This window comes from Lactuca saligna, chromosome 3 (assembly GCF_052625555.1).
Source record: "Lactuca saligna cultivar CGN05327 chromosome 3, ASM5262555v1, whole genome shotgun sequence".
In the NCBI taxonomy this organism is placed as follows: Eukaryota; Viridiplantae; Streptophyta; class Magnoliopsida; order Asterales; family Asteraceae; genus Lactuca; species Lactuca saligna.
In genome coordinates, this window is record NC_136419.1 from 23,659,891 (window position 1) to 23,664,541 (window position 4,651).

The following is a 4,651-nucleotide window of genomic DNA, read 5'->3' on the forward strand; positions in this document are numbered from 1 at the left end:
AAAGTGAACCATAAAAACAACCAAAATTAGTTATTGGTCTAAACACGACCCATGTCCATATAGAGTAAATTGACACACCCGTGATATGTAGAAAGTAGTATGTCCATCTCGAATCTTCCTCCAAAGTATAATAGTGAACAATGTTGATTAAGCCCAACACAACCCATGTAAATATAAGCCAAAACAACATGACCCGTGTTCATGAAAAGTTAACAGGCCTTCTTCTGATCAACACTCCCCGTGCCCAACTCTATGTGTATGTCCAACACTCCCCGTGTTCCATTCTATCACTTGGCTCTAATGTGATTATTTAAAACCTTTCTGATTTGTGTCCAGTTATCTCGGTATCTTCATCTGAGATTCTTGGCACTCCCAAGATGCGTTTCCACTTTTGGTTCACCTTAAAACACTGTAAAAATATACAAATAAGGTTGTTCCCGCAACTATCATGAATTTTTTAAAATGTAAATGAAATGAGATTAACTACATTAAATGGATGTATAAATGGAGCAAAAAAGCAAGTAAAAAGATGCTCAAAATTCAGGAAACAATAACTTTAAAAACTTGTTAATTCATTTTTTCTGCTAACTTTAACCTAATTAAATGATATATTCAAATATTAACACCTTCTAGTATATATATATATATATATATATATATATATAATCTATCCATTTTTTTAACAAACATTATATCTAAAATGTCACAAACAAACAAAAATATAAATAAAACAATGTTATGTCTTTATATACATAAAATACGAAAAAAATTATTAGGTCATAGTTACACATAAAAATGGGTTGAAAATGTTATATAATTGATATACAATTTATATTTCATAAATAAATTATAATTAAATATTTAATAGAAATAAATAATTAGTAATTAAATAAAAACAAATTTAAAACTAAAGGGATAAAATGAAATATTATCGAGCTTTATTGCTATATGATTTGTGAGATTGTTAAAACGATGTGATTTTAAAGAAAAAAATATAAAAATTTCTCAACATGATTTGTGAAAATACCAAAAATAAACATTTTTCTTTATGTCAGAAATTTTCAAAGATCATTTACACAACAAATAACTTTAGATTGTATTTTCGACTTATTACGATGCAAAAACAATAATAAAAATAAAATCAAAAAGAATTTCGCAAGTCTATAATGCGAAATTACTAGCCACGATCGAAAATTATAAGTTCCTTTTTCTTTTATTAAAACTTTCTTTTTAACTATTGGTGTTAAAAATCTATAGAAACCATTTACACAACAAAAAGAGCTTTAAAGGTGAAAGCCTTTTATTAGACGTGAGGTTATAGAATTTAAAATGGGGAATAAACAAATAGACGAACTAGATAAATTTAAGGGATATATACACCAACGTTCTAATATTTTCATTGATTTGACAAAAAATTATAAACTTTATTTTTTTTAATAATATAATTCTAATTACCGGTAGTTTTTGATACATTCACCTATTGTTTTCAGTTAACTGGTAATTAAGATTTTACTGTAAAAAATTTAAGACTTTATTATCAAATTGTGAATTAGGACTTTATTGTTAAAAAAATAAAGTTTAGGACTTTCGTATCAAATTATTGAAAATATTGGGACTTTAGTATATTTTCATAGCCCAAAAACTTTTAATTATGATTATCTTCGTAGCACCATTTTTTTTCTTCTTACTATCATCATCTTTACCTTGATACAATCATAAAGATGCAAAAGAAAGAGCGAGAGAGGGTGAAAAGACTTGTAAAACTTTCTTCTTTGTTCACCGTCAAAACTTGAACAGATAAGTGAGGACATATTGTATAAACACTAACAACACATTTCTAGTCAAAATGGTGTGAATACGAAGAAGAGATAAGAAGGGTGGTTTCGTTTTTTCCGGTTTCTTAGTTCTCTATTTTTAATATTGCAAAGAGTAAATTACACGAATGGTCCTTATGGTTTAGGGTAATTTGCGCGTTTGGTCCCTAACTTATTTTTTTTAACTCGGAAGATCCTTACTGTTTGTTTTTGTTACGCGCTTGGTCCCTATCTTACCTAAAAAGACTATTATGCCCTTGATTTTTTTAATTTATTTAAATAAACACACCCCTAATCTCATTACCTCACCTACCCCATCATTTTTTCATCTTTAAATAATAGTCTTTTTAGATAATACAGAGACCAAACGTGTAACAAAAATAAACAATAGAGATCAAATGCGCAACAAAAACAAACCATAGGGACCGTCCGAGTTAAAAAAATAAGTTAGGGACCAAACACGCAAATTACCCCAAACTATAGGGACCATTCGTGTAATTTACTCTATTGCAAAAAGCATACACAACCCTGTTTATTTCTTTCTTTATTGATTATCTCTATTTTTTAAATGTCGGTTTGTTGAGATTAAAAAAAAACAATTTAACAAGAAGCAAACATTAAAGATTTCAATAGGATCTAGCTGACAAAAACAATTTTCAATAACTCTTATGCTTAAAAACTTTGTTTTTTGTCTGCAGGTCTGCGTGACCTCTTCTATCTACACCTCGCAGACCATGCGCAAACATAAGGTCTCGCAGTGTGTTTGTTTTTTCGAAGTCTACAGACATAGAAACATCTGCGCGAGCTCTTCGTGGCGCAGACTTGGCCTTAGGGGTTGTTTGATATTCGTCTGACCGAGTCGGGTCAGACGTATTTGGCTGACTCGGCCAGCTGAGGTTGTTTGTTAAACCAAATTAGACTGGCTGACTTGGTAAGAGAAGTCTGGGCAAGAAAGCTGAGAATCGATCGCTGACCGTGAATCTTTTCCTAATTTGCCCTTGTCTTACCGTTCCTTCTCTCCCTTTCTTTCACTCCCGGTTTCAACCATTTTGAATGATGCCTCCTCTAAAACGATCGATGAGAGTATTTTAGGTTAAGGATAAAATAATTTTCCCTGGAACTTTTAATTGCAGGTTCAACAACAGAAAACAATGCATCCTCCATTATTGTTGTGTCGCTGAAGAGAAGAAACAGATCCATTATTGTTGACATAACCTACCATAATACTAATTTATATCAAATAAAAATTGTTCATTATTAAAAACACCAAAAAAAAAGGTGTTTGTGAATGGATAAATAAACTAGAAAATGTTTTATAGTTTTTTTTTATTTAAGTTTCATGTACATTTTGTATACTAGTAATTACTTTTTTTTTATTTATAATTTTTAGATTTATTTTTCAGTAATTTCATCCATCACTGTCAAAAGAGTAAAATAATCATTTTTTATCAGTCAGATGTATAATCAAACAATATGATTTCTTACTTAGTCGGGATTTCTTACCCATACAGATATTTTCCCACTTTCTCAATCAACAACTATTAACTTTTCCCACTTTCTCAATCAACAACTATCAAAACAGACTGATTAGTCTAATCTGCACACTTTATTCAAAACCCTCCAAAAAATTATTTCTCTTGACAACACCTCCTTCCTTCTCACCATTCAACCTTCTGTCATTCACCGATTATCCTCCTCTTCTTGATCTCCTCTTCTTGATGGTCGTTGCCTTCCAGACCGTCCACAACAGCCTTCATCGTCGACGACCACAGCTGTTGCCGACATCCATCACTACCTCCTCACCATTGATGACTCCATCCACCACCAATCTTCTTCAGCATCTTATCACTGGATTTCCCCTGAAAACAAAATTAGGTTCTGCCCATCGGACCATCCTACATGTCGCCGACCAGCCTCCCATCGACACCACCTTCTCCCCTACGCCTCCGCCTCCTGTTATTGTTCATGAGGTATTTATTTGTCCAACTTTCTCTCTATAATTGTATCCCATCTTTTTTCTTATCTGATTTGGATGTGCAAGTCATTGAATCATATATCGGTTTTGGTATGCGGTTCGGATGATGGGTATGGTTAAATGATTTCTTGAATCAGATTATGTAGCTGTTCTGGATGTTTTTTTTTGCTGAAATCAGTTTGGTTTTCTAAAATCACATAAACATCGACCACCAAGTGTTTGATAAAATGTCTGATAGAGGCATTGCATCTTGGAAGAGATTACTTTATTGTTTATAGTTCATTTAACATAATGGAGACTTAAATTTACAACATTTGCAGGAAAACGATACCAAATATGTCGAGAAACATGGAAATTTGAATAAGCTGATAATGCTCTCAATGGTGGCAATTGTTGCGGTGTGTGAATGTGACTTTGTTGTTCAAGAATTCACCTTAGGTTATGAATCAGCAAGCTAAGCTAAGACAAGTCTAGGATTTCATTTTCTTTTTTATTTGATATACTTTTATTAGTGAAGATGGTTATGATTGTAAAATTTATATGTAATGTGTATATGCCTCTGTTGATGTTATTACATATAAATTTAATGCAGTTGGAATAAAAAAGATGTGTTGCGTGAATGATATATTTTTTAGGATCTTGTTTTTGTTTATCTTGCAAAGCCATTGATATATTTTTATTAGATAATTTTGGATGTGATTTATTAATATTGAAATATGATTATATATTGAATGAACTAGGATAAGAATTATTTAATTTCGATGATAAAAAACTATTTTAAGTTTAAAAAATTCATTTATTTTAATTTTATTTTTTTAGGAGTCTGCACACTTTAAAAAACTAACAATCTTCTTCTTGTAGA

General features: G+C 31.0%; 1 long non-coding RNA gene across 1 annotated transcript; it reads left to right on the plus strand.

Annotated features, from left to right (window-relative positions):
- Positions 1-3,410: 3,410 nt before the first annotated feature.
- LOC145033466 (uncharacterized) lies at positions 3,411-4,409 on the plus strand. Its single transcript, XR_013677571.1, has 2 exons — positions 3,411-3,784; positions 4,110-4,409. It is a non-coding gene; the product is annotated as an uncharacterized LOC145033466 (long non-coding RNA).
- The last annotated feature ends 242 nt before the right edge of the window (positions 4,410-4,651 follow it).